This window comes from Ranitomeya variabilis, chromosome 3 (genome assembly GCF_051348905.1).
Source record: "Ranitomeya variabilis isolate aRanVar5 chromosome 3, aRanVar5.hap1, whole genome shotgun sequence".
NCBI classification, from domain to species: domain Eukaryota; kingdom Metazoa; phylum Chordata; class Amphibia; order Anura; family Dendrobatidae; genus Ranitomeya; species Ranitomeya variabilis.
The window spans coordinates 691,076,967-691,092,839 of NC_135234.1; positions in this window are offsets into that span (position 1 = coordinate 691,076,967).

Genomic DNA, 15,873 nt, shown 5'->3' on the forward strand with positions numbered 1-15,873 from the left:
TAATTCCATTTTAAATTGATTAATAAAACTTATTTTTTAGGGTCCTTAGTTAGGGATTTATTTGCCTTTGGCAATCTGTGAATTATTATATTACCCTACGCTGACCTGTATAGACACCATATGGTGTTGGTGATGTTGGCACATATACACATATTAGGCTTGTAGGACCTCATGCATTACTTTCAGTAATTTTTCTTTAATCCCCTAAAGGACCAAGACACTTTGTAGATTAATGACCGAGCCCCATTTTTTAAATCTGACCACTGTTACTTTATGATTTAATAACTGTGGAACTCTTCAACAAATCCCACTAAGGGTACGTTCACACAGGACTTTTTTGCTGCTTTTTTTTGCTGCTTTTTTTTATGCTAATTTTCAGCTGCTTTTTACAGTACCAGTAAAGCCTATGAGATTTCAGAAATCTCATGCACACACGTTGGTTTTTTGTTTGATCAGTTTTTTCTGCTTTGCTGCTTTTTTTGGACATAGGGCATGTCACTTCTTTCAGCGTTTTTGCTGCGTTTTTGCAGCGTTTTTTCACCCATTGACTTGAATGGGTGATGAAAAAAACGCTGCAAAAACGCTGAAAAAACGCATGTAGCATTATTTGCTGCGTTTTTTGTGCAGAAAATCATGGCCAGCAGGAAGGGATCTCACAGCCAAGAGCTTAGGGGTGTGGTTAGTGAGGTGTGAAGAGCCATTGTGAGCCATTGTGAGGTGTGAAGAGCCATTGTGAGGTGTCCTGATTGTGATCTATTGTGAGGGAGTTCCCGGTAGTGAGGTGTGAAGAGCCATTGTGAGGTGTCCTGTTTGTGATCTATTGTGAGGGAGTTCCTGGTAGTGAGGTGTGAAGAGCCATTGTGAGGTGTGAAGAGCCATTGTGAGGTGTCCTGATTGTGATCTATTGTGAGGGAGTTCCTGGTAGTAAGGTGTGAAGAGCCATTGTGAGGTGTCCTAGCAGCTGAAAATTGGCATAAAAAAAGCAGCAAAAATCTGCAGCAAAAATCTGCAGCAAAAAAGTCCTGTGTGAACGTACCCAAAAAACGCACCAAAAACGCACCAAAAAACCGCACCTAAATTAGCATAAAAAAAAGCAGCAAAAAAAAGCAGCAAAAAAGTCCTGTGTGAACGTACCCTAACTCTGAGACTGTTTTGTCTTGACACGTTGTACTTCAGTGGTAAAAATGTGTTTGATATGACTTGTGTTTATTTGTGAAAATATCAGAAATTTGGAGAAAATGTTGCAATTTTTAAACTTTTAATTGTTATACCCTTAAACAAGAGTGATGTCATACAAAATAGTTAATACATAACATTTGCCACATATCTACTTTACATCAGCACAATTTTTTAAACTGCTCAAAAAAATAAAGGGAACACTTAAACAACAGAATATAACTCCAAGTAAATCAAACTTCTGTGAAATCAAACTGTCCACTTAGGAAGCAACACTGATTGACAATCAATTTCACATGCTGTTGTGCAAATGGAATAGAGAACAGATGGAAATTATTGGCAATTATCAAGACACACTGAATACAGGAGTGGTTCTGCAGGTGGGGACCACAGACCACATCTCAGTACCAATGCTTTCTGGCTGATGTTTTGGTCACTTTTGAATGTTGGTTGTGCTTTCACACTCGTGGTAGCATGAGACGGACTCTACAACCCACACAAGTGGCTCAGGTAGTGCAGCTCATCCAGGATGGCACATCAATGCGAGCTGTGGCAAGAAGGTTTGCTGTGTCTGTCAGCGTAGTTTCCAGAGGCTGAAGGCGCTACCAGGAAACAGCCAGTACACCAGGAAACGTGGAGGGGGCCATAGGAGGGCAACAACCCAGCAGCAGGACTGCTACCTCAGCCTTTGTACAAGGAGGAACAGGAGGAGCACTGCCAGAACCCTGCAAAATGACCTCCAGCAGGCCACAAATGTGCATGTGTCTGCACAAACGGTTAGAAACCAACTCCATGAGGGTGGTCTGAATGCCTGACGTCCACAGATAGGGTTGTGCTCACAGCCCAACACTGTGCAGGATGCTTGACATTTGCCACAGAACACCAGGAATGGAAAATTCACCACTGGCGCCCTGTATTCTTCACAGATGAAAACAGGTTCACAATGAGCACATGTGACAGACATGACAGAGTCTAGAGGCTCCGTGGAGAGTCATCTGCTGCCTGCAACATCCTTCAGCATGACCGGTTTGGCAGTGGGTCAGTAATGGTGTGGGGTGGCATTTCTTTGGATGGCCACACAGCCCTCCATGTGCTCACCAGAGGTAGCCTGACTGCCATTAGGTACATGCTGGTGCGGTTGGCCCTGGGTTCCTCCTAATGCAGGACAATGCCAGACCTCATGTGGCTGGAGTGTGTGAGCAGTTCCTGCAAGATGAAGGCATTGAAGCTATGGACTGGCCCGCCCGTTTCCCAGACCTGAATCTGATTGACATCATGTCTCGCTGTCATGATCCGTTCCACAGTTTATTAGTGTCTGCCCTTTTTTCTGGATGGATCATGTCAAGGGTTAACTTGTCTCTGCCTCATTCTGGGTTCAGGTTTGCTATTTAGCTCCTATGAATCTTGCTGGCAGTGTCAGTTATAGTTCTGCCTTCGGCGTGTTAACCTGACCCTGCTGGTAGCTCTTGATTTGCCCTGCTGTGAACCCTGACTTGTCCTTTGTCTGTTAACTCCCACTGTCTGCCCTTTTCCCAGTATTTCTCTGTCTGTTTGTCTGCTTGATTCTCCGGTTCTGATCTTCAGGCTTGGTTATTTACTTAGTTGCTGTTTGTCCCTTTTGTACCGTATATGCCCGTTCTGGTTTACTGATCTCTGGCTATGTTCTGACCATCCGTCTGTCTAATCCTATTATACTGTCGTGCTATCTAGTGTTTTTTGACTCGGCTTGTCTGACCACTCTCTCGCCACTTGGTGGCGTCTGTTCTGCTGTCCTGTGAGTGCAGTCTTATTTTCCGCTCAAGCTCCCTCTGGTGGAGGTTGCGCTGTACTGCACTGCAGTAGCCTGACATTATAACTGACCCATACATTTAAAGGGATTTCTGCATTTTTTTTTCCTCTGCTCTGTTTGCTATGGATCCGCTCCATAACTTGGTGGATCAAATGGACAGTTTGACCACTATGTTACAAGACCTGTTTGTGGAACAGAGTGCCTTGTCCTCGTCTCATAACCACCTGCAAAGGGAGCTTTCTGACACAGTAAAATCGTTGCAGACTGACTGTAAGCACTCTGACACTGTGGATGTCTCTTTGCACTCTCCCGAACCTACTGTCAAGCTCCCAGATACCTTCTCTGGAGAGAGGGAGAGATTTCATACTTTTAAGCAGAGTTGCAAGCTTTTTTTTTCTCTTAGACCCAGATCTTCTGGAGATGAGAGTCAGCGGGTGGGGATAATTATTTCCTTACTGCGGGAGGGACCTCAATCATGGGCTTTCTCTTTACCTGCTTCTGCCCCTGAACGTGTGTCTGTGGATAGATTCTTTGAGGCTCTGGGACTTATTTATGACGAACCGGACCGGGTCAGGGTTGCAGAGGACATGATCATGAGTCTCTCCCAGAAAGAACTCACTGCTGAACAGTATTGTTCTGAGTTTAGGCGGTGGTCTGTTGAGGTGTCTTGGGGTGACTCTGCTCTGAGGCGCTTGTTTGAGAGAGGACTTTCTGATCATCTTAAAGACGCGCTGGCCCTTCACACGCCTCCCAGTTCCCTGGTGGAGGCCATGACTCAGGCCATTCGTATGGACCGGAGATTACAGGAGAGAATTATCCAGCGTGAGATTCCTGTTTTGCCTACCGAGTCTGGGTGATGTGGAGATCCGGGACATTGGAAGAAGGACTGCCCCTCTTGTCCATCGAGTAACAAGCTACCGAGTCTGGGTGATGGTCTAGGAGGTCATCCAGACTCACAGGTACCATTTTCGTCATTTCAAAAAGTTTTGTTAGAGGTGGAACTGTATTATGGAGGTGTTTTTGCATCCACTTCAGCGTTTGTGGACTGTGGATCTTCCATGAACTTCATTGACTATAGTCTGGTGTCCAAGTTAAAGTTAGGGACAGTTAGGCTAGAGACTCCCATCCATATCGTTGCCATTGATAAGACACCGTTGGCTCAAAATGTCCTTAAATTTGTCTCTGAGGAGTTCTTCCTCAAGGTGGGTGCTTTGCACCAGGAACGAATTTCATGTTATGTTATGAATAATCTTCCTGCGGGACTGGTGTTGGGGTTCCCCTGGTTGCAGAGGCATAATCCTATTATAGACTGGGGATCTCGTGATATTGTTAAATGGGGTCCTAATTGTTCCAATGGTTGTCTTTCTGCTGTGTTTGTGTCCACCATTAGTCCGGAGGGAATTCCGGAGTACCTAAAGGACTTTGGTGATGTGTTCTCTGAAAAAGAGGCTGAGGTCTTACCACCCCATCGTCCTTATGATTGTACCATCAACCTTATTCCGGGTTCTAAATTGCCCAAAGCCCGTTTGTACAATCTTTCTGGCCCGGAACGTACTGCTATGAAAAACTATATCTCTGATAGTCTACGCAAAGGTCACATCCGTCCCTTTGTCTCACCTGTGGCTGCAGGTTTTTTTTTGTCAAGAAAAAAGATGGTGGTTTACGCCCATGCCTCGATTTCCGGGAACTAAATAAAATTACGGTGAGAAATACCTACCCTCTCCCACTCATTCCTGATCTCTATAACCAATTGTCTGGGGCTAAGTGGTTTTCCAAACTTGATCTTAGGGCAGCATATAACCTTATCCGCATTCAGGAAGGGGATGAGTGGAAAACGGCATTTCTCACCTCCGAGGGCCTGTTTGAAAATGTGGTCATGCCCTTTGGTCTCACAAATGCGCCTGCGGTTTTTCAGAACTTCATGAATGATGTATTTTCTGATTTTATCGGGCGCTTTATGGTTGTATACCTGGATGATATCCTTGTTTTCTTGCCTGACAAGGAATCTCACATTGGTCATTTACGTGCTGTTCTTCACCGGTTACGGGGAAATTCTTTGTTTGCTAAACCAGAGAAATGTTTGTTTTGTGTCCAGGAGCTTTCTTTTCTTGGGATCATCCTTTCTGCGAATGGGTTTCGGATGGATCCCGGAAAGGTACAGGCCATTGTTGATTGAGTGCAACCCAAAGACCTCAAGGGGTTGCAGCGTTTTCTGGGTTTTGCCAATTATTACCGGAAATTCATCAAAGGGTTTTCTCAGATAGTCAAGCCACTCACCGATCTCACTTGCAAGGGGGCTGATCTTAAAGTTTGGTCATCCTTGGCAGTTGAAGCATTTATTACATTAAAAAAATGTATTATCCTGTATTAGTTCAGCCCGATCAATCTAAACCATTCATTGTAGAGGTAGACGCATCAGAGGTGGGAGTAGAGGCGGTGTTGTCTCAGGGACCCGTTACTTTGACCAACTTGAGACCATGTGCCTTTTTCTCCCGTAAGTTTTCTTCTGCTGAGAGGAACTATGATGTTGGGAACCGGGAGTTATTGGCCATAAAATTGGCTTTTGAAGAATGGAGGCATTTTTTGGAGGGGGCGGTTCATCGGATCACGGTGATTACAGACCACAAGAATTTGTCTTATATTGAAACCGCCAAACGGTTAACTCCAAAACAAGCAAGGTGGTCGCTTTTTTTCTCTCGTTTTCATTTTTCAATCACTTTTCGGCCTGGTTCCAAGAATGTCAAGGCTGATGCCTTATCTCGCAGTTTTGATCCGATATCACCCCCCGAACCTCCTTCCTCCATTCTTCAGCACGGGGTGGTTGTTGCGGGAGTATCCTCTGAATTGGAGCAGGAGATTCTAAAGGCTCAGTCTCTTGCTCCTCCCTCTCTGCCTGACAATAAGCTTTTTGTCCCAGTTCAGTACCGATTGAGGATTCTCCGGGAGTTCCACGATTCTGCTCTTAGTGGTCACCCGGGGATCTCTGCCACCCGGAAAGCTATTGCTAGGCTGTTTTGGTGGCCCTCCATGAACTCTGATATCTTTGAGTTTGTGTCTGCTTGTGATACCTGTGCCCGTGCTAAGAGCTCCCATAACCGGCCGGCCGGGGAATTGATGCCATTGCCAATTCCAGATAGACCTTGGACTCATTTGTCCATGGATTTTATCACTGATCTCCCTCCTTCCAATGGCAAAACTGTAATCTGGGTAGTGGTCGACAGATTCAGTAAGCAAGCGCATTTTGTACCTCTGGCAGGATTGCCTAATGCTGAGACACTATCTAGATTGTTTGTTGAGCACGTTGTACGGCTGCATGGCGTGCCTTTGAGTGTGGTTTCTGATAGAGGGGTACAATTTGTGTCCAAATTTTGGAGGGCATTCTGTAAAAGATTGGGTATTTGTTTGACCTTCTCCTCTGCTTACCATCCTGAGACCAACGGGCAGACGGAGAGGACCAATCAGTCACTTGAACAGATTTTGAGGTGTCTTGCTACGTCTCAGCAGGATGATTGGTGTTCTTCATTGCCCGTGGCTGAATTTGCATTTAATAATCGGATTAACCAGTCCACGGGCACCTCTCCATTCTTCTGTAACTACTGGTTTCACCCCCATTTTGGTGAATTTTCTAGGCTGGATTCAGGATGTCCAGGGGCTGATACGACAGTGCAACGATTGCGGGAGGTGTGGAGAGAGGTCCAGAAAAACATTGGGAAGGCTCAGGGCAAACATAAACTTTTTGCTGATAAGCGACGGTCTGTAGGACCTATATTTCTAGTAGGAGATAAAGTGTGGTTGTCTACCAAGAACATTCGTCTAAAGATTCCTTCTGCTAAGCTTGGTCCCAGGTTTATTGATCCTTACGAGATCATTGAGGTGGTCAATCCAGTTGCCTTTCGGTTACGCCTTCCTCAGTCGCTTCGGATCCCCAATGTGTTCCATAAATCCCTTCTTAAGTCCTTTGTACCATCTTCCGCTGGGCCTCCATCCCCTCCGCCTCCTGTCTCTGTGGATGGTCAGACCGAGTTTGAAGTAGAACGGATTGTGGATTCTCGCATGGTCCATAGTTCTCTTCAGTATTTGGTCCATTGGAGGGGTTAGGGTCCTGAGGATCGATCTTGGGTCCCGGCGCAATCTGTCCATGCTGATCGATTGGTCCGGGCATTTGAGGAGGGTACTGTCATGATCCGTTCCAGGGTTTATTAGTGTCTGCCCTTTTTTCTGGACGGATCATGTCAAGGGTTAACTTGTCTCTGCCTCATTCTGGGTTCAGGTTTACTATTTAGCTCCCATGAATCTTGCTGGCAGTGTCAGTTATAGTTCTGACTTTGGCGTGTTAACCTGACCCTGCTGGTAGCTCTTGATTTGCCCTGCTGTGAACCCTGACTTGTCCTTTGTCTGTTAACTCCCACTGTCTGCCCTTTTCCCAGTATTTCTCTGTCTGTTTGTCTGCTTGATTCTCCGGTTCTGATCTTCTGGCTTGGTTATTTACTTAGTTGCTGTTTGTCCCTTTTGTACCGTATATGCCCGTTCTGGTTTACTGATCTCTGGCTATGTTCTGACCATCCGTCTGTCTAATCCTATTATACTGTCGTGCTATCTAGTGTTTTTTGACTCGGCTTGTCTGACCACTCTCTCGCCACTTGGTGGCGTCTGTTCTGCTGTCCTGTGAGTGCAGTCTTATTTTAAGCTCAAGCTCCCTCTGGTGGAGGTTGCGCTGTACTGCACTGCAGTAGCCTGACACTCGCACCATCCACCAATGACACGTTGCACCACAGACTGTCCAGGAGTTGGCAAATGCTTTAGTCCAGGTCTGGGTGGAGATCCCTAAGGAGACCATCCGCCGCCTCATCAGGAGCATGCCCAGGTGTTGTAGGGAGGTCATACAGGCACGTGGAGGCCACACACACTACTGAGCATCATTTCCTTGTCTTGAGGCATTTCCACTGAAGTTGGATCAGCCTGTAATTTGATTTTCCACTATGATTTTGAGTATCATTCCAAATCCAGACCTCCATGGGATATTCATTTTGATTTACATTGATCATTTTTATGTTTTGTTGTTCTCAACACATTCCACTATGTAATGAATAAAGATTTGTAACTGAAATATTTAATTCAGTGATATATAGGATGTGGTATTTTAGTGTTCCCTTTATTTTTTTGAGCAGTGTATATATTTTTTTTGTTAGGCCGTTAGAACGGTTATAAGTTGACCAGCAATTTCTCATTTTTCCAACAAACTTTACAAAACCATTTTTTTAGGGACAAATCACATTTGAAGTGACTTTGAGGAGCCTAAAAGTGACACCATTCTAAAAACTACACCTTACAAATTCCTCAAAACCACATTCAAGAAGTTTATTAACCCTTCAGGTGCCTCACAGTAATGAATGGAATGTGGAACTAAAAATTGAACATTTTATTTTTTTCACAAAAATTTTACTTTAGCCCCAAACTTTTTACTTTCACAAGGAAAACAGGAGAAAATGTACTGAAGCAACTTGTACAATTTCTCCTGAGTTCGCTGATACCCAATATGTGGAGGAAAACTATTGTTTGGGCGCACGGCAGGGCTCTGAGGGGAAGGAGCGCCATTTGAATTTTTTTATGCAAAATTTGCTGGAATCATTAGCAGATGCCATGTCATGTTTGGAGAGCCCCTGATGTGCCTAAACAGTGGAACCCCCTGACAAGTGACCCCACATTTTTTTTTTCACAAGCATAACAAGAGAAAATCAACATCAAAATTTTTATGTCGATACCCGGTAAGTTGGGGAATACTATTGTTTGGGCACATTTTTGCATTATGAAAGCTATAACTTTTTAATTTTTCCGCTGATGGAGCTGTATGGCGGCTTGTTTTTTGCGGGGCAAGATGACATTTTCAGCAACACCATTTTTATTTACATTCGTCTTTTTTATCGCCTTATATTCCACTTTTTTCCAGCAATATGGTGAAAAAGCATAGTTTGCCATGTTTTATATTTTCTTTTTTATGGCATTCACTGAAGGGGTTAACTTGTCTGACAGTTTTAGGCTGCCGTCACACTAGTGGTATTTGGTCAGTATTTTACATCAGTATTTGTAAGCCAAAACCAGGAGTGGGTGATAAATGCAGAAGTGGTGACGTGTTTCTATTATACTTTTCCTCCAATTGTTCCACTCCTGGTTTTGGCTACAAATACTGAGGTAAAATACTGACCAAATACTGAATGTGCGACGGCAGCCTAAGGGTATGTGTCCACGTTCAGGAAACGCTGCGTTTTTGACGCAGCGCTGAGCCGCAGCATCAAAAACGCAGCGTCCAGATGTTACAGCATAGTGGAGGGGATTTAGTGAAATCCCGTCTCCACTGTGCATTAAAAATCGCATGCGTTTTTCCCACAAAAACGCACATGCGTTGCGTTTTTTCAGAACGCAGCATGTTGCTACAATGAGCAAAACACGCAGGAACACCGCAGGTGACCTGTCAGTGACCTCAGGTGCATTTTTGGTCAGGATTTTACCTGCATAAAATCCTGACCAAAGCCTGAAGCAAACCTGAACGCGGACACATACCCCTAGGGTATGTTTCCACGTTCAGGAAACGCTGCGTGTTTGACGCTGCGCAGAGCCGCAGCGTCAAACACGCAGCGTCCAGATGTTACAGCATAGTGGAGGGGATTTTATCTAATCCCATCTCCACTATACGTGGTAACACGCACCCGGTGGCCCTGCGATTCCAGACATGCGGCGCGTCTTTTTAGATTGCAGCATGTCCGTTTACCTTGCGGCGACGCTGCGCCCCCGCAAGGTAAAACACACGGCCCAACGTGTGGGGTGCGATGATTCCGGATGTGTGCAATGAACACATCCGGCATCATCGCGTCACAGAAGGGGGCGGAGCTTAGGGCGGAGCAGGTTTGCCGCTCCATCCAAACCGCCGGCCATCCTGAACGTGGACACGTACCCTAATAGTTAGGGTTTTTTCGGACACAGCAATGCCGAACACAGCTCTGGCAAAAATTAAGAGACCACCACATCAAAACCCTGTCATGGGCAGCCCAATCTCCAGACCTGAACCCCATTGGAAACCTCTGGAATGTAATCAAGAGGATGATGGATAGTCACAAGCCATCAAACAAAGAAGAGCTGCATACATTTTTGCGCCAGGAGCAGTGTGAAAGACTGGTGGAAAGCATGCCAAGACGCATGAAAGCTGTGATTAATTATCATGGTTATTCCACAAAATATTGATTTCTGAACTCTTTCTGAGTTAAAACATTAGTATTGTTGTTTCTAAATGATTATGAACTTGTTTTCTTTGCATTATTTGAGGTCTGAAAGTACTGTTTGTTTGTTTGTTTTTAATTTTGACCATTTCTCCTTTTCAGAAAAAAAAATACAAAATGTACTGCTTGGAAATTCAGAGACATGTTGTCAGAAGTTTATAGAATAAATTAACAATTTACATTTTAGTAAAAAATATACCTATAAAGAGAAAAATCAGACAAACTGAACATTTTGGAGTGGTTTCTTAATTTTTGCTACAGCTGTGTTTGTTTATTGTTTAATATATATATATATATATATATATATATATATATATATATATATATATATATATATATATATATATATATATATATATATGTATATATATATGTATTTATTTATTTTGTAATTGTAAAAAAAATATTTTAACTTTTTTTTTCCACCTTACATCTCAGGTATAATGCATTGCAATGCACCAGCATTCCAGCATTGTAATGCCTTATACCTATACAGAAGCATCTTAGAGCATGCTTTGAGCATGGTCTAAGATGCTTTCCATAGTGTGGTGACCCGGGGGTCATCATGGGCCCCCTCGATGGTGTCAGGAGGGCACCAATCTGAAGGCAGAGTGAGTTCCCCGCCCTCTGCCTGCCTCCTAAATGCTGTGATCGCTCTCGTGGAATAATATTTCTAGCAGGAATGTAGTTTGAAAGAAATCTGACTGAAGTCTAAACCGGATTCAAAGTAATTACCAAGTATTTATTATTTAAAGGGAACCTGTCACCACGAAAATGCAGTCCACTCAGCAGGCACTATGTTATAGAGCGGGGGAGCCGAGCAGATTGATATATAGTTTTATGAGAAAAGATTAAGTACAATCTTTGTTTTTATTATTTATTCCTCTGCTTTTTTGGTCCGGTGGGAGGTCCTAACAGTGACTGACAGCTTCTTTTGTATAAGTGTGCATACAGAGACAGCTGTTACTCACTGATAGGGCCGTCCACCAGACTGAGGTTTACAAAGAAAGTACAAAAGTACAAAAAAGTTTTGATTCTGCACTTAAAAACGCAACTCCATTTTTTTTGCATGTGTTTTTCAGGCTTCCTGTAGAAGCTTATAGAAACAAATCCATCTTTAGAAGCACAATAGGCAGTAGTTTTCATAAAACCACATCCACTTTGCTTAGACAGTTGGGCTGTTTTCACATATAGCATAAATGCTATTTTTTTCTACTGCAGTTATTTTGTGCAAAAGAAACCTGCTGCGTTTAACTGTCCAAATAAAAATCCCATGAAAACTCCTGGCTGCTGCTCTGTTGAACTGTGCCTTTTTTTGTAAAATGTTTTTCTCATAATAAAATGCAACAAATATGGTATAACCAAAGAAGATTGTATTTTGTAGTTTGGTAGTTTGGTGTGGACACCTGCAGAAAACATGCAGATAAAAAGTAGCAGAAAAAATGCAGTATTTACACTACATGGGAATAGTGATGAGTAGGGTTGAGCGACTTTCATTTTTTTACGGTCGAGTCGGGTTTTGTGAAACCAGACTTTGTCCAGAGTCGAGTCGAGTGCAGTCGGCCGATTATCGGTAAAAGTCGGGGATCGACCGAAACATGAAACCCAATGCAAGTCAATAGGGAAGCATAGTCGGCAGTGAGTGGAGGCCAGGAAAACACCTACAGTGCCCATTTTAATGGCAAAAACATCCATTCTTGTTTCTGAAGCTTGTCAATCTTAATTAACTTTATAATAATAGTTGGGCATTGGAAATTGGGGCAATTTGGCAAAAGTTGTGGGGGGTAGGGCTGGTTCAAGGTTTTAGTGGGCACAGGAAACGTGGACTACGTCACGGCGGTGGAGCAGTGAGAGGTAAGTATGTCAAGTTTGCAAGTGCTGTGATCCTAAGCAAGCAGGGGGGGCCCACTCGTTGGCATTGGCCCTGGCACAGGGCCCCTCAAAGTACAGCGGTGTGTTTGCACGGCGGGGGCGCCTCCCACCGGCAGCGACACTTTTGCGTACTCTGAAGGGCCCTGTGCCAGTGACGTCGCCAACGAGTATGCCCCCACCTGATGAAGGAACCTGCACTTTCATCTGCACCTTCCTCTTTGTCCCTGTGTAAGGTGGTATAACATGCGGGAAGGGGAACCTTACTTTCAGCAGGGTCAGATTCTGGCTGTGTACAGTGCAAGGGGAATGTAGTCGTCTAGGTCAATGTACCAGCAGACTCATCTAGCAGTGGCTGGGCAATGGGCAGGATGAGGAGGAAACAGATATAGGGCCAAAGAATAAAGTAGGCTAAATGCAGTTCAAAATTGGTAACAGGACTAAACAGGCGGCATTGCTTTGTTGAGTGGAGTAGCAAACCCAGGAGCAGCAGACACTGTTTTAAGGGCCCAAACACACTAATAGGCCAAATGCAGTTTAATATTTGCTACTGTAGGCCAAAAGCCAGAAGGTAGAAGCTCAGCTTTATTCAGTTGAGGACAACACCAGGCAGGGGCAGACACCGTTAGTAGGCCGGAACCACCAATCTTTTAAAAAACAGCACTTAATGAGAGCCAGAAGGTAGAAGCTCAGCTTTATTCAGTTGAGGACAACACCAGGCAGGGGCAGACACCGTTAGTAGGCCGGAAACCACCAATTTTTTTAAAAACAGCAGTTAATCAGAGCCAGAAGGTAGAAGCTCAGCTTTATTCAGTTGAGGACAATTTGAATTAGGGACTGCAGACAGACTTACCAGGCTGTCCCCTGTGTGGACCATGCATGCAATACATTAACCCATTGCGCCACAAAGGACACGTAACCTTCCGTGGCCATGCCTTCCGCTCCATGTGTCTGTTGTCAGGTGTACCTTTGGACTCACAGATTGACAGAATGAAAGGACAATGTGGTCTTTAACATGCTGGTGGAGGGGTGGGATGGCTTTTCCGCAAAAGAATTGTCAACTGGGTAGCTCATAGCGTGGTACAGCGTAGTCCATCATGGCTTTATTAATATTAAATAAAATAAAACAATAGGCTCTATGCACTGTAAAATAGGTTCCAGGGGTACACGGGCAGCAGTGGTCTGGTCAGTGGAGGCATAGTGGAAGGAGGGACCGCAGACAGGCTTCGAAGGCCTAACACAATAAAATGGGCTGGCTGTAGGCACTGTAAAATAGGTTCCAGGGGTACACGGGCAGCAGTGGTCTGGTCAGTGGAGGCATAGTGGAAGGAGGGACCGCAGACAGGCTTCGAAGGCCTAACACAATAAAATGGGCTGGCTGTAGGCACTTTATAATTGGTTCCAGGGGTACACGGGCAGCAGTGGTCTGGTCAGTGGAGGCCTAGTGGAAGGAGGGACCGCAGACAGGCGTCGAAGGCCTAACACAATAAAATGGGCTGGCTGTAGGCACTTTATAATTGGTTACAGGGGTACACGGGCAGCAGTGGTCAGGTCAGTGGAGGCCTAGTGGAAGGAGGGACCGCAGACAGGCTTCGAAGGCCTAACACAATAAAATGGGCTGGCTGTAGGCACTGTAAAATAGGTTCCAGGGGTACACGGGCAGCAGTGGTCTGGTCAGTGGAGGCATAGTGGAAGGAGGGACCGCAGACAGGCTTCGAAGGCCTAACACAATAAAATGGGCTGGCTGTAGGCACTTTATAATTGGTTACAGGGGTACACGGGCAGCAGTGGTTAGGTCAGTGGAGGCCTAGTGGAAGGAGGGACCGCAGACAGGCTTCGAAGGCCTAACACAATAAAATGGGCTGGCTGTAGGCACTGTAAAATAGGTTCCAGGGGTACACGGGCAGCAGTGGTCTGGTCAGTGGAGGCATAGTGGAAGGAGGGACCGCAGACAGGCTTCGAAGGCCTAACACAATAAAATGGGCTGGCTGTAGGCACTTTATAATTGGTTCCAGGGGTACACGGGCAGCAGTGGTCTGGTGAGTGGAGGCCTAGTGGAAGGAGGGACCGCAGACAGGCGTCGAAGGCCTAACACAATAAAATGGGCTGGCTGTAGGCACTTTATAATTGGTTACAGGGGTACACGGGCAGCAGTGGTCAGGTCAGTGGAGGCCTAGTGGAAGGAGGGACCGCAGACAGGCTTCGAAGGCCTAACACAATAAAATGGGCTGGCTGTTGGCACTGTAAAATAGGTTCCAGGGGTACACGGGCAGCAGTGGTCTGGTCAGTGGAGGCATAGTGGAAGGAGGGACCGCAGACAGGTTTCGAAGGCCTAACACAATAAAATGGGCTGGCTGTAGGCACTTTATAATTGGTTCCAGGGGTACACGGGCAGCAGTGGTCTGGTGAGTGGAGGCCTAGTGGAAGGAGGGACCGCAGACAGGCGTCGAAGGCCTAACACAATAAAATGGGCTGGCTGTAGGCACTTTATAATTGGTTACAGGGGTACACGGGCAGCAGTGGTCAGGTCAGTGGAGGTCTAGTGGAAGGAGGGACCGCAGACAGGCTTCGAAGGCCTAACACAATAAAATGGGCTGGCTGTAGGCACTGTAAAATAGGTTCCAGGGGTACACGAGCAGCAGTGGTCTGGTCAGTGGAGGCATAGTGGAAGGAGGGACCGCAGACAGGCTTCGAAGGCCTAACACAATAAAATGGGCTGGCTGTAGGCACTGTAAAATAGGTTCCAGGGGTACACGGGCAGCAGTGGTCTGGTCAGTGGAGGCATAGTGGAAGGAGGGACCGCAGACAGGCTTCGAAGGCCTAACACAATAAAATGGGCTGGCTGTAGGCACTTTATAATTGGTTCCAGGGGTACACGGGCAGCAGTGGTCTGGTGAGTGGAGGCCTAGTGGAAGGAGGGACCGCAGACAGGCGTCGAAGGCCTAACACAATAAAATGGGCTGGCTGTAGGCACTTTATAATTGGTTACAGGGGTACACGGGCAGCAGTGGTCAGGTCAGTGGAGGCCTAGTGGAAGGAGGGACCGCAGACAGGCTTCGAAGGCCAAACACAATAAAATGGGCTGGCTGTAGGCACTGTAAAATAGGTTCCAGGGGTACACGGGCAGCAGTGGTCTGGTCAGTGGAGGCATAGTGGAAGGAGGGACCGCAGACAGGCTTCGAAGGCCTAACACAATAAAATGGGCTGGCTGTAGGCACTTCATAATTGGTTCCAGGGGTACACGGGCAGCAGTGGTCTGGTGAGTGGAGGCCTAGTGGAAGGAGGGACCGCAGACAGACGTCGAAGGCCTAACACAATACAATGGGCTGGCTGTAGGCACTTTATAATTGGTTACAGGGGTACACGGGCAGCAGTGGTCAGGTCAGTGGAGGCCTAGTGGAAGGAGGGACCGCAGACAGGCTTCGAAGGCCTAACACAATAAAATGGGCTGGCTGTTGGCACTGTAAAATAGGTTCCAGGGGTACACGGGCAGCAGTGGTCTGGTCAGTGGAGGCATAGTGGAAGGAGGGACCGCAGACAGGTTTCGAAGGCCTAACACAATAAAATGGGCTGGCTGTAGGCACTTTATAATTGGTTCCAGGGGTACACGGGCAGCAGTGGTCTGGTGAGTGGAGGCCTAGTGGAAGGAGGGACCGCAGACAGGCGTCGAAGGCCTAACACAATAAAATGGGCTGGCTGTAGGCACTTTATAATTGGTTACAGGGGTACACGGGCAGCAGTGGTCAGGTCAGTGGAGGTCTAGTGGAA